This window comes from Phyllobates terribilis, unplaced genomic scaffold (genome assembly GCF_046119375.1).
Source record: "Phyllobates terribilis strain yellow unplaced genomic scaffold, ASM4611937v1 Scaffold_1__5_contigs__length_1240528914, whole genome shotgun sequence".
NCBI lineage: Eukaryota > Metazoa > Chordata > Amphibia > Anura > Dendrobatidae > Phyllobates > Phyllobates terribilis.
Window position 1 is genome coordinate 462,536,231 of NW_027362761.1, and position 25,712 is coordinate 462,561,942.

Consider the following 25,712-nt stretch of genomic DNA (forward strand, 5'->3'; position numbering starts at 1 on the left):
GTATTTTGTGATTATTGAGGGTTGTATTGCTGGTATTAAACTTTTGGCCAATGTTTATGTTTTTCATAGTCATGCTTAAACTGATTTTTACTACATTTTTGAGGAACTTTCAAAGTTTGAAAAGTTTAAGATTGAGATTTGGGGCCTCATACCGGTGTATAGCACTCAGCCGAATGCTATACTACAGGGCAGGAAAGATCTGTGATTATTTTCTCATGCCAATTCGGTATAAGAAAACAATGGCAGCATGCTGTGAGTGGCTCCAATATTCTAATCATGCACACCCTTACAAGACTATTGGTGCGTGAGAAACATCGGACTGCTCTCGGATAAACTAAGTTCTCCTTCTTCTTTGAAACAGTGTTGCAATTTTTTCATGTGAGAGCATCTGATCACACTCAGATGACACTCGACTCAAACTCTGATAGAACTGGAAATTTCCCCCTTCATGAGATTTGGCCTCCTGAATTTAGACTCTATTGAAATAAAGGAGAAAATGGGTGTCTGTGTATTGAATGCAAAACCACAGTTTTTTTTCCAAAGGGTCTTAAAGAATTAAAGCAACAGCACCCAAAGACTGGCTATTAGTCGCACCATATAGTCTCTAAGGTGGGGCAACCTGATAAGTTGCTCTAAAGTCTGTAATTATAGCAACAGCTGTTGCAGAAGTAACTGGGGCCTCATTTATGAAAATTGCCTCACAGTAAGATTGTTCTGGTTACCTATAGCAACCAGAATGCATATTTCAGCATTGAAGCTGCTGAGGGAAAGTGAGAACTGAACTCTGATTGGTTGCTATGGACAACTAGAACAGTCTGACTGTGATGCAATCACACAATTTCTGCTTTTTATATATAGATTCACCTATTAGATCTCTTCTCACTTTGCGGTGATTACTAAGGGTCATATACTAAAGACTGTTTTGTAAAATGTCACCCAAAAAACAACCATCTATTGGACAAGTTAATGTAAAAAGTAAGGAAGCAAAACTCTTTCAAACAGTTTAGACAAGGGAACAACGCAAGTCACGGCTTGAAAGGAAATGGATGAGACAAGCTAAATCAAAGGCAACTGAAATGTCTGAACACTGGTAACGTCGTCTTCAGGAGAATCAGATGAGAGAGGCTGAATCAAGGGATGCGGAAACATCTGAACAATGGGAACTTCGTCTTCAGGAAAAATGGTTGAGACAGGCTGAATCAAAGGCAGCTGAAACATCTGAACAACGGGAAAGTCATCTTCAGGAGAATTGGATGAGACAGGCTGAATCAAGGGATGCGTAAACATCTGAACAACGGGAACGTCGTCTTCTGGAGAATCAGATGAGACAGGCTGAATCAAAGGCAGCTGAAACATTAGAACAATGGTAAAGTCATCTATTGGATGAAACAGGCTGAATCAAGGGATGCGGAAACATCTGGACAAAAGGATGAAAACGTCAAAATGACCGCATAGGACATATGCAACTTATGCCAAGACATAGCTAGGCTGACTTGAGTTTGGAAGCATTTCACTATGACCCAATTCAGGACTATAGGCCACATCTGAAAGTCATAATAAGCAAAATGGATGTAATATGTAAATATTGTCAAGCAAAAAAGTTCCACTTGGAGTAAACAACTGTCAACGCCAAACTAACAAAAAAGAACAGTTGAAAAAACTAATATTAATCCCTGAAGATGTCAACTTCTGGGTGAAGCTGAAAATTAAACCTAAGCGAACCTAACTAACAATTTAACATATCATTCTCTGCAAACAAAGCTATGGGTAGTTTGCTAGTATACTTATAAAACTGCAGGTACTTAGCACATAAATTGGCCAATTCATGTGTGCCCATTAACCACGGCAAGGTGACCTTTCTTTGATGGGATCCCAAACCTAATATTTATAAGCATGCCTCTCCCAGGCTATAAGCCTACAAATTTAAAGGGCAGGTAGAATCCAGAATTAATTAAAACAGCCTTAGGCTGATGGGAGGAGTGCTCAGTCAGAAAATGAGGCAGTCACCACTTCCCATAGTAAACGACAAAAAACAAAAAAAACTGACCAACACATCCGAACAGAATAAAGCAAACTATGTAGCAGTAATGCAGTTCAAATTTCATATGTTCAATGTTTGCATACATCTTAGCACTTACAGAGCGCTGGTATATTCTTTTGTTTGTATATTATGCAGTAATGGCAGCTTGCCCCTGTTCACACTTGCTTTATTCTGTTCGAAGGTGCTGGCCAGGTTTTTTGTCTTTATAAACACATGTTAATACTGAACTATGCTAAGATTTTGTTGCCCTTTTTGAATATTGGCAACACATATGCTATGCATCAGTCCCCTGCAACAGACCATGTTAGTAATGAATCATTAAATAATGGTCTGGCTATCATGATACTTGATTCCTGCAGAATGCAGGATGTGTATGCCATGTTGACCATTTGGTTAGAGTATTTTAGGTGGCACAGTAATTATTGCTTGGTTAAGGATGTGACATCTAATGGAGAATTTAAGATAGCATGTCATCTATGTACATCTAATTATCTATATATGAGATTCTCCTGTGTAAATAATATTGTAGAAAAGATGGCGTTTAATAGATTGACCTTTCCTCATCCTCTAGCACTATTATGCTCAGATTATTTTTGAGGGGGATAACATTATCATGTTTAAGTCTAATATTGTTTCTGTATTGTTTTCTTCCGTAAAATATTTCTGTCTCAATATTTCTTGCCTTTATTGCTTTTTTTACATAATTTATTTTTCTCTCTCTACTTTTTATTGTCATTTATTGTGCTCCTTAAAATTCTACTTAGGCACAATGCTTTTTATTTCTAACTTCCTTATTTATTCCCATAGGGTATATATCGTGCACAGGACCTATTCAGGATATTTATAAAAGTGTCCTTTTTCCTTTGTATACTTTTATTCTTGAGAACATTGTCCCAGTTTATAGCATTAAGATCATCTCTTCGTGAACAATAATTAGGCTTTCTGAAGTTTAGTGCCTTTGTAGCCCTTCAACTAAACATCTTCTTAAAGGATAAGTGAAATCTTATTATTTTGTGCTCACGATTACCTATTACTAATACTATTAAGATTAGGTCTATAAGTGTCTAAGTGTCCCCTATTACTGAGTCCTGCACCAGTTGTGAAATATAATTGTTTTTTATTATTGTCATAAACCTGTTTTCTTTGGTTTCTTTGTAGGGCCTTCAAGTTTCTGCTCTCGGTTTATATCAGAGTAATTGAAGTTCCCCATAATAAACACTTCCCCCTGATTTGATGCCTCATCTATTTGCTTTAGAATCATAGAATTATAGAATGGTAGAGTTGGAAGGGACCTCCTGGGTCATCTGGTCCAACCCCCTGCTCAAAGCAGGATTCACTAAATCATCTCAGACAGATGTCTGTCCAGCCTCTGTTTGAAGACATCCATTGAAGGGGAACTCACCACCTCTCGTGGCAGCCTGTTCCACTCATTAATCACCCTAACTGTCAAAAAGTTTTTTCTAATATCTAATCTGTGTCTCCTCCCATTTAGTTTCATCCCATTGCTTCTAGTCTTTCCTTGTGCAAATGAGAATAAAGATGATCCTTCTACAATGTGACAGCCCTTGACATATTTGTAGACAGCTATTAAGTCTCCTCTCAGTCTTCTTTTTTGCAAGCTAAACATTCCCAAATCCTGCAACCGTTCCTCATAGGACATGGTTTGCAGACCAGTCACCATTCTGGTCGCTCTTCTCTGAACTTGCTCCAGTTTGTCTATGTCTTTTTTAAAATGTGGTGCCCAAAACTGTACACAGTATTCCAGATGAGGTCTGACCAAAGAGGAGTAAAGACCGATAATGACTTCACGTGATCTAGACTGTATGCTTCTGTTAATGCATCCCAGAATTGTATTTGCCTTTTTTGCTGCTGCATCACACTGTTGACTCATGTTCAGTCTATGATCTATTAGTATACCTAAGTCTTTTTCACATGTACTGTTGCTTAGCTCTATTCCTCCCATTCTGTATATGCTTTTTTCATTTTTATTGCCCAGATGTAGTACTTTGCATTTTTCCCTGTTAAAAACCATTCTGTTGGTTGCTGCCCACTGCTCCAGTTTATTTAGGTCTTTTTGAATCCTCTCTCTCTCTTCTCTAGTATTAGCTATCCCTCCTAGCTTTGTGTCATCAGCAAATTTAATCAGTTTACCCTCAATTCCTTCATCTAAATCATTGATAAAGATGTTGAACAATACAGGTCCCAGGACGGAGCCCTGTGGTACCCCACTTGAGACATTCATCCAGCTGGATGTGAAGCCATTTACAACCACCCTTTGAGTCCGATCACTAAGCCAGTTATGAATCCACCTAACAGTTGCCTGGTCCATTGCATACTTGGTCATTTTTTCAATAAGGATGGTGTGAGATACTTTGTCAAATGCTTTGCTGAAGCCAAGATATACTATATATACAGCATTTCCCTGATCCACCCAGTCAGTGATTCTGTCATAGAAGGAAATTAAGTTAGTCTGACATGACTTGTTAGTTACAAACCCATGCTGACGCTGGTTAATCACTTCATTCTTATCCATGTACTTACATACATGTTGTTTAATAATTTGTTCAAAGATCTTTCCTGGTATAGAAGTCAGACTCACCGGCCTATAGTTCCATGGGTCCACCTTCTTCCCCTTTTTGAAGATAGGAACAACATTTGCTCTTCTCCAGTCTTCTGGGACTTCTCCTGTTCTCCAAGAATTTTCAAAGATTATGGAGAGTGGTTCTAAAATTTCTTCTACGATCTCCTTCAGTACTCTGGGGTGTAATTCATCTGGACCTTGAGACTTGAACTCATTTATGTTAGCTAAATATTCCCTCACAATCTTTCTGTTTACAGATAACTTGGATTCCTCTATTCCTTTAAAAGGACAGTGAAGATCAGTTGATGTTACATTTTCTTTCTGAGAGAAAACATGCAAAATAGGAATTAAAAAGTTCGGCCTTCTCAACATCCTCTCTTACCATTTCTCCATTTTCATCCTGTAAAAATCCTATAGCATCTTTGACTTTTCTTTTACTTTTGACATACCCCCAAAATCCTTTTTTATTGCTTTTGACATCTCTTGCAAGCCTTAATTCATTGTCAGCTTTAGCTAACCTGATACGTGCCCTGCAGGATCTGCAGACTGCATTATAATCTTCTTTAGATATGCCTCCCTCTTTCCATTTAATAAACATTTCTTTCTTTCTTTTTAGCATGTGTTTAAGTTCTGTGTTCACCCATCCTGGTTTCCTTAAATGCTTCCCATTCTTCCTACTTTTCGGGATTGTTAACGATTGTGCTTTGAGAAACTCATTTTTAAAAATTTCCCATCCTTCCTGGACATTTTTGTCCTTAAGGACATCCAGCCATTGGATCCCTCCTATTCTCTTTCTGAGTCTCTTAAAATCTGCCTTTCTAAAATCTAACCTTGAAGTTTGAGTCTTCACATGTCTTCCTCCTCTAGTTATCCAAAATTCTATAATAGCGTGATCGCTGCCTCCTAGGGTCCCAGCCACCTTTACCTCCTCAACCATTTCCTCCCTGTTTATAAGGATTAGATCCAAAGTAGCAGATCCCCTTGTTTTCTCCCCTACCTTTTGGAAGATAAAGTTGTCAGCAAGAGAGGATAAGAATTTGCTTGACCTGTTAGTTTTACTTGAGAGAGATTCCCAACAAATGTCTGGATAGTTGAAATCTCCCATGACCACTACGTCATATTTTTTGGAGAACTTGGTCATTTGATACATAAAGAGTTCATCCATATCTTCAGCTTGCCCAGGTGGCCTGTAGTAAATGCCTACAATGGTGTCCTTTCTGTTGTTCTCTCCTTGTATTCTTACCCAAACAGTTTCCACAGAACTCCCAGTCTCTGAAGCTTCAATCTCTGTGCAGATATACGCTTTTCTAACATACAATGCGACACCTCCTCCTCGTTTATCAAGTCTGTTTCTTGCAAATAAGTTGTATCCTTTTAGCCTTTTATTCCAATCATGTGTATCGTCCCACCAAGTTTCAGTGATTCCAATGACATCATATTTCTTTTCCTGCATTAGTAGTTCCAATTCTCCTTGTTTGTTGCCCATGCTTTGTGCATTTGTATAAAAACATTTTAGTTTGTGATTGGTTTCTCTTCCTCCCATATTTTTATTATTTAGATTTTTTTGTCTTTGTTCTTTCTTTCCACTTCCAGTAGCAGAGATCTCAATAGTATTTGTCAGCTGTATGGCTTTTTCTGGCCTTTTGCTTCCCTTCCCACATTGTTCTAATTTAAAGCTCTCCTGATGAGTGTAGCAAGGCGACTTCCAAATACATGTTTTCCAGTCTTCGTAAGGTGCACCCCATCTCTAGCAAGTAGTCCATCGTATAGGTAATTCATTCCGTGATCCAGAAATCCAAATCCTTGTTGATGGCACCATCGACGTAGCCAGTTGTTCACCTGTAGAATCTTATTCCACCTCATTGTTCCATGGCCATCCACTGGGAGGATGGATGAGAAGACCACCTGCGCTCCCAATTCTTTCACTTTCTTGCCTAAGTCTTCAAAGTCACTGCAGATGGTTACCAGGTCCTTTCTTGCGGTGTCATTTGTCCCCACATGTATTAGCAGGAATGGGTAGTGATCTGTAGGTCTGAAGAGTCTTGATATCCTGTCAGACACATCTTTAATTTTTGCTCCTGGAAGACAGCACATTTCTCTTGAGGTTATGTCTGGTCTGCAGATAGCAGCCTCTGTTCCTCTTAACAGGGAATCCCCCATGACCACCACTCTCCGTTTTTTCTTCACAACATTCTTCTTTCTCCATCCAGGAGGATTCTAAGGGCTTACAAGGTTATTCATTGCTGGCAAAGTCTTATTTTGCTGTATTTCTTCATGGTTCTCCTGCGTGAGAGCCTGGTACTGGTTCCTGAGCAGTATGGGTGCTGACTGCATCTCGATCCTCTTGCTTCTCTGGGTCACATGCTTCCATTCCTCTGTTTCGTCAGGTGCAGTTCGAATTTCTTCTCTTTCTGAATCATGAAGAGATAATTCTGCTCTGTCTAAGAACTCTTCACCTTCCTTAATGATTTTCAAGGTAGTTAACCTCTCTTCTAGATTTTGCAACTTTTCCTCCAACAGGGACACAAGCTTGCATTTCTGGCATGTGAAGTTTGGCTTTTCCACTGGCAAGTCTGCTTTCTGCTATTTCCATTATATTTGGAGACTTATAACAAACCCCTATAAATATGTTATTATTTTTTCTCCTTCCTCTTATTTCCACCCATGGGGATTCGACATTTTCGATAAATCAGAATATACGTCACTCCGTGTTGCCCAGAAAGGAAACCACTCCTTAATAATATAAAGGATAAGATCTGGCACTCTTTGATATGCAGAAATGTTGGTAATTTGGTAAGCGCATTCCACAGGGTGACACATAGACCCAGATTCCACGGCACTAATATATCTTGTACTCCAATTCACCAGCAATCCGTATGATGAAGGTCAGAGTGTTATGATCGAAACGTTACATATTGGATAGCATTTCTTGAATAAATTACAAACATTTCTGCATACCAAAGAGTGCCAGATCTTATCCTTTAGATTCTACATTTTCATTAGCCTCCCCTTTGTTTATTTGAATGGTCATTAATGAAGAGACTATATCCCTGTAATTTAACAGCCCCGTCATACCTATCGTCCAGTCATGTATCTTATATCCCCACAATATCCGAATTCTCATCCAACATTATAATTATAAATTATTTATAAAGGTTCTTGCATTAGTATACTGCATGATATCACTACCTCATACGCTGCACAGACCAGAGCAGCACATCTGAGAAACAAATCTAGGTGAGTGTTTTTTTTATTTTTTTTTAATCTAGGGGGCTTTTGGAGCCATGATACTGTGTGGGGTACTGTGATGGCCATCATACTGTGTGGAGGGTCTGTGGGGTACTGTAAGGTCTATTATGTTGTGTGGGGGCCATCATATTGTTTAAGAGCTGTGGGAGCAATCATATTGTGTGGCGGCTGTGGGGGTCATCATACTGTTTAGGGCAGAGGCATAGCTAGGGTTTTGGTTCAGTGGGTCGCAAAACTTCTGAGTGGGCCCCTATCCAGGTAACCCAGATTAAAATTATGGTGGTGCACCCTAACAGCGGACGTTGGAGAACCTCAGCAGATGACCATGCTGTTACTAATAAAAATCTCTATACAAAGATCAACACCGATATTACCGCCATATGATGACAATATAGCGGTAGATACCAGTGCTGCAGAACATGTAGCAGATTACAGCACAGTTACACATAGTGACTTACAGATGAAGTTCTTTCTGGTTAAGTTGTTCATTTTTCCCGTCTTTTCCATCTTGGCCAGACTGACATGACAACTTCTTCCAGACAGGATTCGGTTGCAGAGATTGCAACAAAGACACATATAACTCACATTTCCAGCTCTGTCCCCATATATCTAGAACCTGCACAAACTCCTCATCCTGCTGATACCCCAATACTAAGCCGCTGCTCCATATGTGTCCCTATTACTGCACCTACTGTGTGGTACTGTGTGCCCTCTAGATTGTAAAACAAATGTCTAGATTATATTAATGCTCTGTGCAGGTGCCCTAGAAAACAGTGCCCTCATTTTTCCCCCTATAAAGCAATAATGCCCTCTGTGTGCCCCTTTGACGGTCACAATAACCAGAGTGCTCCTATAACAATAAGTGCCCACTTAACATTTAAGAATATCCAGAGTCACCCCCCATGTAGCTTCCCTCTACACAGTATGATGCTCTCCTATACACAGAATAGCATCCCCACACTGTATAGTACCCCCACACAGTATACTGACCCCTTAGTAGGCCCCTATCCAGGTAACCCAGATTAAAACTATGGTGGTGCACCCTAAAAGAGGATGTAGGCGAACCTCAGCAGATGACCGTGCTGTTACTAATAAAAATCTCTATACAAAGATCAACACTGATATTACCGCCATATAGTGACCGTATAGTGGTAGATACCAGTGCTGCAGAACATGTAGCAGTAGGCCCAAAACTGTTTGATTGGCCCAACACAGTATAATAACCCCCTCACTGTATGATGGCTCCCTCACTGTAATCCCCACACTGTACGATGGCTCCCTAAATAGCCTCCATATAGTATAATGTACTTTGCCTTGGTCTTCATACAGTATAATGCACTCCCCATAGGCCTCCATATAGTATAATGCACTCTTCATAGTCCTCCATATAGTATAATGCACTCCCCATAGTCCTCCATATAGTATAATGCATTCCCCATAGTCCTCCATATAGTATAATGAACTCCCCATAGTCCTCCATATAGTATAATTTACTCCACATAATCCTCCAAATAGTACAATGCAATTCCCATAGACCTACATACAGTATAATGCACTCCCGATAGGCTTCCATACAGTATAATACGCTCCCAAAAATACAATACCCATCTCTACTCCTCATTCCCCGGCTGCTCCGGTCTCTTCAGCGTTCTGAGCGCCCATACATCTCAACACAGTGGGCGCCATGTAGTGACATCATCGCGCCCACTGTGATGAGACGCCAGACGCCGAAGAAGAATGATGGGAGAGGAAGCGTCAGCTGATGCTCCCTCTCTCATCCAGGATGCCGATACAGTTGAACTTGCAATGACAAGCAGCACAAGGTTCCCCCGGCTCAAGAGCTGCATAGTGTCTGTGTGGCAGTGCAGGGAGATCATGTCTCCCAGCTCTGATGGAGAATTTAACAGTATCGGCACGCTGCACATGCCAACACAGTTAAAGGTAGCGTAGCTCTAGCTGGACCCTTCAGAGTGTGGGGCCTCGGGCAACCACACTTTGTGCCCCCTGCTAGCTATGCTATTGGTTTGGGGGGTTATGATGGTCATAATACTATGTGGTGGGCTGTAGGGGCCATCATACTGTGTGGGAGCTATGCTATTGGTTTGGGGGGTTATGACGGTCATAATACTATGTGGTGGGCTGTAGGGGCCATCATACTGTGTGGGGAGATCATACAGAATGTGAGGCATCATTCTGTGCGTGGGTCTGTGGGGTACTGTGAGGCCATCATACATTTTGGGGGCCATCACAGTGTGGGGGAGTTGTAGGGGCAATCAAACAATGTGGATAGTTGTGGGCAACATCATAATTCATGGCTGTGGGGGGCTATCATACTGTTTGTTGGAATTATACTATTTGAAGGCTTTATACTGTGTGAAGTGGTGTGGGGATCATCATAATCTAGGTTGGCCATCATACTATGTATGAAGTTGTGGGGACATTATAGTGTGTGGAGGGCTAAGGGTGCATTATAATGTGTGTGGGAATCATGTGTGGGGCACCATGCTATGGGGGTCACTATGGGGGCACTATATTTTTTTGAAGGTGACTTGGGGCCTCACACTACATGGGAATAATGGGAAGAACTATTAGGACAACATACTGTTTTTTGGGGCACTGTGGCGACATCATGATTTGCTGAAGGTACTGTGGGATTATGTGCGTGTGGTGGACACTGTGGATGACTTCACAAAGGAGCTATCATGCTGCATGTGGGTGGGAGTTTTGGGAACCATCATACTCTATGAGTGAGATATCGCAAATCATTAGAAAACTAAGGGTTTTCAACTTGGGCAAAATTACTGTGTAATTCATGTCCCTCTCCATGTTGTTAAAAGTTGGGAGGTATGCCTTTTTGTGACTGTGCCTATGCACCATAACCTTCTGTACTTTTTGTTGGTGGGAGGGCCAATTAGGACTTTTGCTATGGAGCTCCATGATTTCTGTATAGGCTTCTGCCTAAGCTACATATTTACCTCCCTAATCTCCTGCTTTCTCTCTGGTGTCATGTTGTACAGATAGTATTTCAGAAAATACTATCTTTGAGGTCCTTGCCTCAAGCTTATGACCTGAATCCCTAAAATAATTATTAAGAACCTTCTACCTACCTTTAACTTTGTCATTGGTGACAATATGCACCATAACCGAGTCTTTACCAGCCCCTCCCGGTAATGACAACCCAATCCACGATATGTCCAATTTGACCACCTTAAAGACTGTGAGAGTATGAACTGTGATAGCAGCAGGAGAGCATTAGGACCCTGTGACTTTTGCCTGGCTAAGCTCAGAGCAGGGGGGGGCAGATCAGGAGATCCTGTGTGTTCTGAGGGTGTCTGCTGTGTGAGACGCTAGACAGGAAGTCTGTGAGAACTGAGCTGCAACAAGACGCTGTCTCTACAAGCTTCCCTGTGGAGATTGTTAACCCCTGTCCTTGGTGAAGCTGTGTCCCTGCTTAAGAACAAGTGCTGAGCTGGGGAAAGCTGTGTGGCTCTTTGGAGTTTTGTGGAAGTCCATGCGGAGTGGACTAGAGACTTTGTGCTGAAGGAGCCAAGTGTCGAGTGAGAAGGGAAAGAGACTGAGGAAACCATCTCTGTGACGGAGCACGTGGTCGGTGGTCTGGAAAAGAGTGAGTGACTGCGAGAGGAGAGAAGGGGTCCAGTGCCATTCACATTGAGAGGATACTGACAAACCTTGTGAAGAGATCTTCCCAGACCTTAACCTGAGGCTACAGGACTAAAGTCCCCGGCATGTGGGCTCAGCATCGGCCGACAAGACAAGGAACCTTTGCTGTTTTTGTGAATGTTGCTTTTGTTTTGGCGCCAAAGTTTTCCGGGACTAGCTGCAGCCACCACGATTCACAGGCCTGTGATAGACTACATCTGAGGTTAACGGTACCGTAACTTTAAGATACCCGGGTATCCTTATATTAGGGGTATAAGAGCCATTGGTATAGTTTCATGCATTGTTATTGTTAATAGTGGTAGGATTGTACTCAGTGTGCCATCTCAGGGAGCCCCTATAGACCGCCCTCACTAGACTGACACTGTGTTTAGGTAAAATTGTTCCAGATCTTTAGAATAATTCACATAAGCTGGAAACCTTGAGATTGGCACATTGATTTCAGCTTTGGCTGATTGTGTGTATTTAGTAGGGACAGTGTCCCAGGTAGAAGCTGAGACTGATTCATGCAATACTGAATTTTAGTCTAATCCCTGTTTTAGTAAAGAAAGTGTTGTTTATTTCTGTCTCTGTCTCAGTTTGTGACTCACTGGATCTCTCTCGGACCTCTGGTCATTACATTTTTGGCATAGTCGGCAGGATCCAGTGCTTGTCATGGACGGAGGCGAGGGAAGAAATGACTTGCCGCACCAGCAGCCCCCCCGCTGGTAGCGGAACCCCTGGCAGCCGCGACGACTGTGGGAGAATATGTGCCGGTAGGAGCTTTACTCCAGCACATGCCGAAATACGACGGGCGTAACATGCCGTTGCAGGATTGGGCTGAGAGGGTCCGGAGTGTTCTGCGGATGTGTAATCTGGCCCCCGCATTGCGAGCAGAGTTGGCATTAAATGCACTAGAGGGCAACGCTAGGCGGATGGTGATGGTACGTCCAGAGTCAGAGAGGAGCACGTTAGAGAAAATCTTGGAGCTGTTAGAGGGAAGTTCAGGAGGCCGGGCTCATGTGGCCCAGCTTCGTTCATTGTTTTTCAATCGGCCCCAAAGAGAATGTGAGACTTTGATGCAGTACCCGAACACTTTACAGGAAACATTGAATGAGGTGCAGCGACTAGACCCAGGGGCCATGGGGGCATTCCGAGAGGTAGACTGCTTGCTCTGGGATCAATTCATAACAGGGTTAGCCAATAGACTCCTTCGAGACAAACTGATGGAGATGTCCCGAGCTACCCCGGAATTATCCTTCTGGCAGATTTATTGGGCCGCAGTAGAAAGGGAGGAGGAGTCTACTCTGGTGGCCGAGGGGGCAGTTGACAGTGTACAGCTGGAGGGAGGTCCGGCGCCAGTTTCAGTAGGGGGAGGACTGGTAAATGTTGTACAGGATCTGCGTGCCGAACTGAAGGAGCTAAATATCTGGAGGTGTCTAAACTCAGAGCTGGGCCGGTCCCTACTCCTACGGAAGGGCCACCCGCCCCATCCTCTGGAATGGTGGTTCCACATTCTGCCAGGTCACCCTCTTCGAATGATCCAAGTCCACGAGGAGCAGTCACCTGCTGGAGGTGTGGGCGTTGGGGACACATCTCCCGGTACTGCCAGATGTCTGCAGCCCCGGAGCCTCCTTCGCCGACGTTAAACTCCCAGCCGCTGCCATGAGAGGGCGAGCAGCAGTGGCCCACCCCCCACAAAGCCCTCGATGGGAAGAACAAGATTTGTTCGCATGCAGTCCAGTGCTGGAAGTAGAGTTTGAAGGGCGGAAGATGAGATGCTTGGTTGACACAGGATCCGAATGTACCATAATTCCCTTAGAGGTGTACGAAAGGCACTTCAGTCAACTCGTGGTTTCCGAGGACGGCCGAGTGATAAGGCTTACAGCCGCTAACAATGGCCAACTGATGGTGAAGCGGATCGTGTGGATGCAACTGAAAATGTTTGGTCAAGAGCTGGGTCAGAAAGGGATAGTACTGCTGGACCACCCTCCTATAAGAGGGATGGAGGTGACGCTCGGAATCTGTGAGATTTAAATCATCAGATGTATGCCAGTGAGGGACCCCGATACTGGGCGCGTGCTACCCACCATCGACCCACCCAGAGAATGTTACACCGTCTAGTGCTGAGCTGCGATCTCCTGAAGAGTGCGGTCCCTGGGGGTCGGGTTGGCCTGGTCCGAGTGCCATTGCGGACCATGATCTCGCTAGCGCCCCGGCATGAAGAACTCTTAATGCTACTGGTGGGGGCTGCGCAGAGACTGAATGGGCTTGAAGTACTCATTGAGCCAGCTCCCAGAGAAGTCCTCGTTCGCCAAGGCGATTGTGAAGAATGGACGGGTGCCAGTTAGATGTATCAACATTTTAGATAAGGCTGTTACAATTCCTGCTGGGACCATTCTGGCTGAACTGTTCGTGCCAGCAGGGAAGGTTCCTGACAAGACAGTGTTCGAACTTCGCCCAGATGAACAGTCTTCCTCGACATTCGCGGTCGAAGTAGGCTGGACCGAACCTCCTACCGAAGAATGGAATGGTTGTGTGATCATAGACCAGATGGGATTGGATCGGGAGGAACTGACCCCCGTGCAATTGGAGCAGCTGGAGAAGGTCTTGTGGGAACATCAAGAGACCTTTTCGCGACATGCGGAGGATTTCGGTTGTTCCCGGACGATTGAGCATGAGATTCCCACGGGGGATACTCCTCCTATTAGGGAACGTTATCGTCAAATCCCCCCAATGCTCTATCAAGAGGTGAAGCGCATGGTGACCAGTATGCTTGACAACCAAGTAATCCGAGAGAGCCAGAGCCCCAGGGCGGCCCCTGTGGTCTTGGTGCGGAATAAGGATGGGACCCTTCGGTTTTGTGTGGACTATCGCAAATTGAATGCTCACATGGTGAGGGACGCATATCCATTACCTCCCATAGAAGAGTCTCTGTCGGCATTGGGTCGGGCCAAATATTTCTCGACGTTGGATTTAGCAAGTGGCTATTGGCAGGTACCAATGGCCAAAAAAGATCAGGCCAAGACGGCGTTTGTCCTACCAATGGGGCTCTATGAATTCAACCGGATGCCCTTCGGGCTCACTAACGCCCCGGGAACTTTTCAACGCCTGATGGAACATTGCTTAGGCGATCTTAATTTTGAATCAGTCCTGATATACCTAGATGACATTGTGGTTTTCGGGACCTCATTTGAAGAGCATCTTGAGAAGTTACGTCAAGTTCTCCGGCGGCTCAGTTGTTATGGCCTAAAATTAAAACCAAAGAAGTGCCAATTGTTACAGAGTCAGATTGAGTATTTAGGTCACGTGGTGACTCTGGACGGGGTTCTGCCCACGGCCAGTAAGGTCATGGTTGTGCAGCAATGGCCACCCCCCTGTACCCTGCGAGAAGTTCGGGCCTTCTTTGGTTTAGCGGGGTACTATCGGTGATTTGTACCTAAGTTTTCACAAGTAGTGAGTCCCCTGAATGAGCTCTAAAGAGGGACGGCACAAGGCCCCCAAAATCGCCCAATCCCATGGGGACCCCAGCAGCAAAAATCATATGAGGAGGTGAAGGCCGCCCTAACGAGTGCTCCGTTGTTAGCGTATGCCCGGTTTGATTTCCCTTTCCTGTTATACACCGATGGCAGTCTGCGTGGGCTGGGGGCGGTACTAGCACAAGTGCAGGATGGTCAGGAGCGAGTAATCGCCTATGGCAGCAGGTCTTTAAGAGACACTGAACGCAACCCAGCTAACTACAGCTCGTTTCACCTAGAGCTACTGGCCCTGGTGTGGGCGATGACAGAACGCTTTGCCGAGTATTTAACGGGAGCTGAGGTGCTAGTCATGACTGATAATAACCCTCTGGCTCACCTAGAAAATGCAAAGCTGGGAGCATTGGAGCAGCGGTGGGTCGCTCGCCTTGCTAAGTTTAACTATCGAATTAAGTTTCGCTCTGGGCGGGAAAACGGAAATGCGGATGCACTCTCAAGGGTGCCCCTTGGGTCCTCGGGGGAAAATGTTGATGACCAGCTTGAGGACACTGAAACCCCTGACTTGGGGCAGGTACCTATCTTCCGAAGTGTGGTACATTCAAGTGGGGTGGCGTCAGGGATGCCGTGTGTTCTGGGAAAAACACCCTCGGATTGGGCGAAGGACCAGAACGATTGCCCTGACATTGCACTAGTGCGCAATTGGGTACAAAAAGGGGTCTGGCCGCGTGCAGAGGAAAAGGACCAGCTGTCCGAGGAAGGAATGAAACTACTGCGACAGTGGGATAAGTTGTGTGTGGAACAGGGCCTCTTGTACCGTAAGGTGTACCTGCCATCTGAGCTGCAGCACCGGTACCAGCTAGTAATCCCTATGGGGATGGGTCCGGTGGTCGCTTGCGAGGCACATGAGAAGGGGGCCCACTTTGGGAGTGAAAAGACACTCCAGTGGGTACAGTGAGTCCTCTATTGTCCTGAATTGGGGGGGATGGTGACAGAGGCGTGTCAGCAGTGTCGGGTCTGTGGGCTCAGTAAGAGGCCTGAGCAGCGGGCGCCCACGCAATCTATTAAGACTTCCGCTCCTATAGAGCTGCTCATGATTAACTATGTCTTGATAGGATACTCAACATCTGGGTATTCCTATTGCTTGGTAATGACAGACCACTTCACCAAGTATGCTGTAGCAGTGCCAACAAGAGATCAGACGGCGGAGTCGGCGGCTGAAGCCATGTGTCGACATTTCATCCAGGTGTTTGGGTGTCCGCAAAGAATACACTTGGATCAGGGGGCATGTTTTCAGGGGGCATTGATGAAGGAGCTGTACCAGCTGTATGTTGTCGCACAGTCGAGAACGACACCTTACCATCCCCAAGGTAACGGAGCTTGTGAGCGCTTTAATCGGACTCTGTTGCAGATGTTGAGGACGTTAGAGGGTAAACAACAGGTACGCTGGCCTGAGTATCTCCCCGAATTGATGTGGGCCTACAATAATAGAATGCACAGCACTACTGGCTACTCACCACACATGTTGATGTTCGGGAGGCCAGGGCAGGACATTGAGGATTTGAGCATGCCAGATCCCTCCTCCAATCCCCCTTGGACCGCATCAGAATGGGTTCGGGAACACCGGCGGCGATTGAGGGTGGTGTATCAGGTGGTGGGTGATCGGCTCAATCAGGTGACCCATAGGGACAAGTGTCCCGTGCAAACCGAGCCTTTCTACCCGGGGGATAGAGTGTTGGTGAGAATCAAACGACGGTTCGGAAAACTGAGTGAACGGTGGGAGGCGACTCCGTACCTGGTAAAAAAACGGATGAGCCCTGAAATTCCAGCCTACGAGGTCGAGCCGTTGGGGACAGGGGGACCATCCCATAATCTTCATCATAACTTGCTACAACGGTGCTGGTTTAAAGATGCCGTCCCCGTTTCCACGGAACCACAGGCCATGTCCCGAGGGGTGGGCATCCCTAATGCTCTTGAATTTGATGGTGGGTCTGCACTTGCCCACTCACTTGCTTTTTCGAATGTGTTTAAACATGCTTTTTTTGTCCTTAGCCTTAGTCGTTTGTCCTTAGCCTGCAACTCAGTACTTGGTTTCAAAATGTTTAGACATAGAAAATCCATGCCAAAATCTGCCTGTGTTTTATGTAAATTTTTTTGTGAAAACTGTGTCTTAGATCGACACTTTGCATTCATCCTCTGCAATATAATAGGCATGCAGTTTATATCGCATCCACAGTAAACTGAATTCTCATATTTTTAAATGTGATTTGTTAGGGCCTTATCTTGCCTTACATACTGGAGGTTTGGTGCCTAAAGGGGTGCCCTGTTAGTGGGCAGTTTTGCCCCCTGTAGAAAATGTATGCCTAAGGTAAAAGAGTGGTGATTAAGCCCATCTGCAATATCTCACCGCTCCTTCATCCCTGACCCCTTGCTTCTTTTGCTCAAGGCTCAGTCTACTACATTGTGTCCTGACGCCGAATAGCATCAGGATGCTGTGAGTAGCGGCGCACACAACATTCTGTTATGAGGATATTATGTCTGTAGCCGAAAAGACCTTGGAAGCAAGAAATATAAATCTTTTTTTTTTCATCTGGTTTGTGGTCTGAGTCAGTTAGACAGTATAGTCTTGGATGTGATTAGATTAATGGGTTTGATCTGGGGTGTGGTTATCTTAAGGGGTCTAGTCTCAGTTCTGAGTATTGCAGGGAGTCTAGTGTCTGATTTATTCTTGGGGACAGGGATATGATTCACTTGATCTGGTGTCTAAATTAATGTAGGAATCTGATGTCTAAATTATTTAGGTGTTTGGTCAAGGGTATAAATTAATAATGGGGTCTAAAAGTTTGCTGTGCGGACAAGATTTCCTAGTTACCACTTTCAATTGTGTCTGCATCCCCAGGCACTACTTGTTTAATATTTTGAGGCATTGGACAGCCCTGTAGGTGCAGTAAAGGGGTTCAAATACAACAGCAGGCATAGTAGTGATAGTAATAGCAGGATGGCAGTGTTAAAGCATTATGGGTGTTCTTGTAGACTGAGGCTGGGGATGGCTGCAGAAGTGGAGGAACAAAATTGTCTTGTTACAAAATTCTGCAGTCATCAGGTAAAGTCGTCATCACAGTCTGGGCTGAATGGAGAACAAAAGGCGTATAATGACTCTATTCAGAGAAGACATCATATATGAGTCACTCAATGCTCCTTTAACTATGCCTCTGGTAGCACCTGAGCAGACCTGTGTTCACTTCTATCGTCTGTTCAAAATTGGTATCTGATTATATATATGTTATTCCGAAATTATTTGTTTACAGTATTTTGATATTCATAAAGATACTATTAGTCTTTGCTTAGCTTTTTTATATACGTCCAGTTATGGTAGTATTGTTGCACCACCAAATGGTGCTAATATTTTCTCACGATATGGAGCTATTTATCTCTCACTGCATGGCGTGGTAGTATCATAATCCATGAAAAAGTAGTGCTATTCTTTAATCACTGTATATTAGTATTTTTTTTATTAGTGACTATATTTATTACATGCTGGTAGTATTTTGTTTTAGAACACCCCCTCCTCCCAGCCGGGGCCAGCAGCATCTCCCCACTGCTGCCGCCACTAGCTTTCTGCAGCAGCGCCCCTGCCTCCTGGGACCCCGCTCCACCGCAGCTACCGCAGCCCTGGTAAGCTACCGTAAAAGTGGACTATAAGATGCACCACCATTTTATTAAAAAAAATTATCTTATTTTCCTCCCCAAAATTTGGGCTGTGTCTTATGGTCCGGTGCGTCTTATAATCCGCAAAATACGGTAACTAGTTACTGTTTAGAAGTATTAGTGCTCATGAGATGGCCTTTTAATTTATTTGTCAGAATTAGTGATGAGCGAACGTGCTCGCCACTGCTCGGTACTCGCCTGAGCATCACTGTGCTCGATACGCTCGGCGCTTGGTGAGTATTTCCTGGTTGCTCCGGAGGGAACTTGGGTCCCCTCCCTGCATGTTTGGCGCTCTTTAGAGAGCCAATGAACATGCAGGGATTGCCTGCCATGCACTATAATGCCGTAGCCATGTTGGTTGTGGGCATTACAGTGATTGGCTGGCTGCACAGCATCATCAGGTCTATATAAGACCTGGCACAGCCATGCTCGTCACAGTCTATCCCGGAACCAGGCAGAGTAAGGAGAGGTGCTGCTGCGTCAGGGAAAGATTTGCTTGTTTATAGTTGGTATAGGTATTCCACAACATATATAAACTAGCTATTGAACCCGTTCTATGCCCGGGTGGCGAGCATTTATATTGGTATATGGCCTCCATCTTATTATGTGCTGCTTCCTTCCTGTGCCCTAATCTTGTCATGTGCTGCTCCCATCCTGCGCCCCCATCCTGTCATGTTCTGCTCCCATCCTGCGCCCCCATCCTGTCATATGCTGCTGCCATCCTGCGCCTCCATCCTGTCATGTGCTGCTCCCATCCTGCGTCCCCATACTGTCATGTGGTGCTCCCATCCTGCGCCCCCATCCTGTCATGTGCTGCTGCCATCCTGCTCCCCCATCCTGGTGTGTGCTGCTCCCACCCTGCACCCCCATCCTGTCATGTGTTGCTCCCATCCTGCTCCGCCATCCTGTCATGTGCTGCTCCCATCCTGCTCCTCCATCCTGTCATGTGCTGCTCCCATCCTGCGCCCCCATCCTGTCATGTGCTGCTCCCATCCTGCGCCCCTATCCTGTCATGTGCCGCTCCCATCCTGCGCCCTCATTCTGGTATGTGCTGCTCCCATCCTGCGCTCCCATTCTGTAATGTGCTGCTCCCATCCTGCGCCCCCATCCTGTCATGTGCTGCTCCCATCCTGCGCCCCTATCCTGTCATGTGCTGCTCCCATCCTGCGCCCCCCATCCTATCATGTGCTGCTCCCATCCTGCGCCCTCATCTTGTCATGTGCTTACTGCATCCTGTCAAGTGCTTCTGCCATCCTGCGCCCCCATTCTGTAATGTGGTGCTCCCATCCTGCGCCCCCATCCTGTCAAGTGCCGCTGCCATCCTGCGCCCCCATCCTGTCATGTGCTGCTGCCATCCTGCACCCCCATCCTGTCATGTGCTGCTCCCATCCTGGTATGTGCTGCTCCCATCCTGCTCCCCCATCCTGTCATGTGCTGCTCCCATCCTGGTATGTGCTTACCCCATCCTGTCATGTGCTGCTCCCATCCTGTCATGTGGTGCTCCCATCCTGCGCCCTCATCCTGTCAAGTGCTGCTGCCATCCGGCGCCCCCATTCTGCAATGTGGTGCTCCCATCCTGCGCCCCCACCTTGTCATGTGCTGCTCCTATAAAATAGCGCCTGAGTCAACATATGCGCATCTCACAATATCTGGTGCCATTTTCTTGAAGACACTGTGTCTGGGAATTTGCACACACAGTGTATTCACTAAAATGGCATCGTAGTGCAATATGCACACGCTCTGACTGAGGCACCACACTGCACACGCGCCACCCATTTTGGCTTTAAACAGAAAGACACATTCACTGTTATATATAACATTTTAAATTTTATTAAACTATTAGCTGGAAAAAAAAATTATTGTGCAAAAACTTCTCTGTAAGCAACATTTTTGGTGTAAACTCTGTGGTCTTTCTTTTAGTTGCCTTTTTGATCCGTAGCAAAAACTTTGACTTTGACTTGTTGGAAGCATTTTGTACTTGAAAAGGCGACATAAAGTTGGCCATGGCTGAAGGCTGGAGATGGCAAATATATGCCAACTGAATCCAGTGTTTGCCCTTGACTTTTGTTGATGGTCATAGCATAAGCAAGTCTTAAGGGAAACTTTTCGTTTTAAAGTAAAAGGAAGATCAGGATCTCTTGGTGCCAGAATAACTCTGGGAATGAATACCCTTGTACCTTTAAATGATCCGGTGAGGATTTCACAGTCAATGACTTTTGACATCATTTTCTTCACAACCATTCTGGTGCCATTGCAAAGACCTCTTGTTGAGTTAAGGTTTCTTAATAGCATGACTACTGCTCCAACTTTCAAATGTAATCTATGAGGAGGCATACCACCCGGCGTTAAGCTGTTTAAGAACTCCATTGAATAGTTTGCTGCTTCCTCAGTGTGGCGCCCCTGAGGGTTGGACTGCCACAGGGATGCTGCACTTATTTAATGGAGTGTGGTGTTCCTCCTCTGAGGTAAGAACAGTGTGATAGTCGTGACCCAACCTTTGCATCCTACACCACACTTCTCCACCAGAGGGAGCAGGTATGCACTAGGTGCTGCTCCCCTGGTTACAGGGAGACTGGGGAACCAAGAGTTAGGAGAACCAGTTAGTGGGTGAGGGTGGAGGACTTACAAGTTAGTTACACTTTAAATTTCATATTTAATAAAAAGCCATCTTGGTTCTTCTGTGCTGTCAAATACTGTGTGTAACTGTGACCTCCCTCCCGGAGCACAGATCCTGTGTGGGCCTGCATCGGTAAGGGACACAGCCCTCGTACCCTGGCCTTGGGTGGAGGGGAAGGTTGTAGACCAGGAATGTCTCAACCTGGCCAAGGACCAGGACCAAGAAGGCCCGGAGCTTAAGAGTGTGGCTCCATAGCAAATGGATCCCAGGCAGGATGCAGACGGAGCGGTGTACGCCACCTGTCCTTGCCATGCTGATATATTCAGAGGGAGTCCGGCTGAAAGAGGGGTACCGGCCCCCGACACCCGACCTTGCTACTCTAAGTCCTGGTCGGGAAAGCCCGGTAGGCCCAGAGGATCCCACCGGGTACCGGATGGAGCTGAGCTGCCACCCGTGCCCTTGTTCTGAGAGGAGCTCAGAGTGAGTCCCGGCCTATTTGCACACACACGGACAGGAAAGGATTCGGTCTGTAGTTCAGGAACATTCTGGTGTAGGGTCCCGACTGAATGCTGGACTTACTCGGAGGTTGTCAGACCCCCGTGTCTGGTGACCGCAGGACTCTGCGGGGAGCAGGGAGTCTCCTTCCTTCTACCATCTCTAAAATGACCAGACAATGTGAACTGAGGTTTCTTGTATGTCTGCCATCTTAGACCTCAGTTCACATTGTCTGGTTTTTTGACTTGTTTGCATTCTGTGCAATTTAAGGGTGTGGCATGCCCTTTGTTGAGCTGATTGGTATATATGTAGCTTACCACGGGCCTAGGTGGTCTGGAGTTGGGACCCGGTCCTATTTGTCTACCCTTTTATATGCATTACTTCAACTTTGATATACAGTAAGGTTTTTAATATAGGCAGTATAGGTACCGTCCCAATTTAGGGTCACCTTGCCGCTGGTGGGACGGCTTGTATACTTTTTTTGATCAAAAATAGTTCACTAAGTACCCTATATTTATTATGCAATTTTGCTTTACATTTATATATAATTATGGTAGGGTATGAGATATATTTTTGTCTTGCTTCTTTTTTGCATCTCTAAAATGAGTAAAGCCTTGGAAGTTACCCCTATGGCCTCCGGACTGTTTATTCTGCGCTACACCGCACGACGCGGCGCCCGTTCTCCTCTACTACTACCCCCATCCTCCTGTCCCTCTGCCCTGAGACCCTGCTCTGCCTGTGGGCAGTAGTAATAACTTTGGCCGCCATAACACCAGGCCTCAGAGGACTGCAGCGGCACTGGTGGCCTTCACCAGGTGCCACAGGTGGCGTAGTCGTAAATTAGCCACGGCTGCACCCCATCTCTCCATCACAGGACCCGACTCCGAGTCCCCCAAGACCCAGGGTAAAGCAAAGGGGCTTCCGAGAAGAGGAGTCACATCAGCATTTGCAGTATCTTGCTGAATGCAATCAATATTGGTGTAGCATTTCAATTCAGACTGAATTCGTCTAAGAACATTTTCATTCAGTTCATGTGAATGTTGGTTTTTTGGAGTTAGGATTGCACGGTTTTGCAATGCTTTCATCTTCTGGTTGTATGACTTGAGGAAAGACAGCATCAACAATACATCCATTTTCAATGCAGACAGAAGGAATTTCAAAGATACCTTCCTCTAGTCCTGGTTCTTGAAGTTTTCCATCTCCAAGGTTTAAAAGCCATTGGGAAAAGCCTTGATGTTCTTGGGGGACATTGTCCTCATTGGTACGCATGTTTTGGTCCAATTTGAGGACTTCAATATTCCTCCAACAATTGCTGTTCTTCATGCATGCTGAAATTATTTCGGTTCTGGTGCCATGTCGTACAACAGGAAGGATTTGTCGAAAATCTCCACCAAAAACAAACACCGCACCTCCGAACGTTTTTTTGGAGGGAACTTTTGGATCTTCAGCCATGAGTTCTTTGTAGAAGGTGTCAACTGCATTGACAGCATGAGCTGGAGCCATAGAAGCTTCCTCCCAGATTATGAGTTTGGCGTTTTTCAACTCATTTGCAGTATTGCTGCCATGGCGAATATTGCATGTCGATGTTTCATTAATTGGTATAGGCAGTTTTAACAGATTATGGGAAGTTCGGCCTTCTTCCAGAAAAGTAGCAGCAATGCCTGTAAATGTACATGGCAAGACTAATTCATTTTTCCTCCGGACATAATGCTTGATTGTATTATACAGGAATGTTTTACCACTTCCACCAGGTCCGTCAATAAAAAATAGACGTTTTTCCAAGTTGGGATTCTCAAAAGCTTCTCTGATTTTTTGAAAAGCCTTTCGTTGTCCTGGGTTTAACATTTGGAATTACTTCTCAAACAAAGCCTTTTCCGCAAGAGGGTCGTAATATTTGCCAGAATTGATTGGATCATCGTACTTGCCAACAGGAAGTTGTAGGCCAAAATCTTGTAATGACTTTCTATGTGTCCGTAACACAGACTCAATTTCATGTAATGTCATATAGAGGGCCTTGTCTACATGAGGGAAATGTCTGGTATAGTCTTCCATGAGATTTTTATTGTGCCTTTGAAACAATGCTGCAGCATTAGACGGCTCACACATGATGCAAATAAATGCAAACAATTGTCTAAGTTGTATTGGCATTTGATAAGTGGCAGCTTCTGTTAGGCAAGTATCCCTTTCAGAGTCATCATCAGTTAACCCTCTTGCAATACAGGCTTCTTGGAAAGTAGCAAAACAGTTTCCTTCAGTTGTTCTGAGATCCTCAAAAGATGTTGCGCCTCTAACATTGAGAAGGAGAATTCGGAGGAAGTATTTCTCTCTGTCTAATGGACTAACGTTAAACATTCTGCCAATTGTGGTTTTATGACATTTGAAACGTAGTTTCCATTTAACATTTTTTTCATCCCACGTGTAATTTTCAGGGATTTCAATGTATAAATATTGTTGGGCATTAGGATCTTCCCGATTCAGTTTAAACCAAGCAAGAAGTTTAGACTTGGTGTTTTTCTGCTGCACAGCTTCATCTTCTTTCCCTGGTATAAAGCATATTGTATGCTTGTCCTCAAGGTGGACATTTAATCTTTCCACATGATCAGTTTGATGGTGCATTTTACATTCCCTGAGTCTCCAGCATGCTTCAGGTGCACTTACATATCGAGTTTCTAAGTAATTTTTTACTTCATCCCATTCAACCGTGGCTTCTTGTTCTGTGGCAGCAGTAACAAACTCGATATTTGCACAATCATGCCCATTGTAAACGTATTTGAACAAATATTTTACACTTTGTATAGAACTGCAAATCTCAACGTTTATGTGGGCATTGTATTTTAAGGAAAGATAAGGATTGTAAGGTACAACCCATCTATTATCAACCCTGTTTCCACCAAGTTCAACAAAGTTGTTATCATCCCGGCATTGATATTTAGGGTATCCATTTACATTGCTATTAGTTTCGGAGCAGAAATCCTTGGGAAAACCTTTAGTACAGTTCCCATTGTCCATACATGTGCTTCATTAGTTTCATGTTAAATACTCGTGCTACTAAATCTTGCCTGTCGCATGGTTGCTGAATGGGAAGTAAGCTTTCCCTGATTTCCCTCCATTTTGGATTGCACGTTACTGTTACAAATAGGTCTGGTTTGCCATATTTCCTAACCATTGCCATGGCATCTTGGTAGTTTTGTGCCATATTTCTTGGACTTCCTTGGAAAATTGATGGCAATATGACTTTTTTTCCAGGTAGGATATTTATGTTCATGAAACGGGAGTGGTCACGAATTGGTGAAGGACGTCATATTCTTCAGCTCTTACAGTACTTTGATTTTTGCGCACCCAATTCAAATGGTTTGCCTCAGTTTTGCAATAGGCATCAACCATAAATTGGTGTGTCAGCTTTCCTGCATTAAGGAACTGGTTAAAAGTACCATCACGAATGGCAAAGTGGTATGAATACCATTGAAATTGAGTCACATTTCCTTTACCAACTGTTTTTTTTTGGTTTTGTAGTCCATCCAGAGTCCCCATAAGGGAAAAGCAAAGGGTAGCACATTGGGTCTCAGAATAGATATATGGCAATGTCACGGTTTTCTGGGGGTGCACCATCTGTGCTGTGGAAACTGGCAGCAATTTCACCTCTGGCAGTTGGAGCATTGATTCTGCCGGGGTGCATAGTATTTACTTTTTCTCTCACGAAAGTCATGCTATATTCAATTGGCATTCGGTTTTCTAGATTAGCTTTTAGCATTTCTTCTTGTTCAAATTGCAACATATTTTTGTATTCTCTGGAGAAATGATTGATATCTTCGGGAATTCTTGGTAGATTTTCCATAACATTACGAATGCATCCGCTGTTGGCTGGATTGTGCATTCTTTCATTCAAGGCTT

The 25,712-nt window shown here is 44.7% G+C and overlaps 1 pseudogene; it reads right to left on the minus strand.

The window, feature by feature from the left end:
• Positions 1 to 1,056: 1,056 nt before the first annotated feature.
• LOC141268165 (uncharacterized) lies at positions 1,057 to 24,437 on the minus strand (annotated as a pseudogene).
• Positions 24,438 to 25,712: the final 1,275 nt, after the last annotated feature.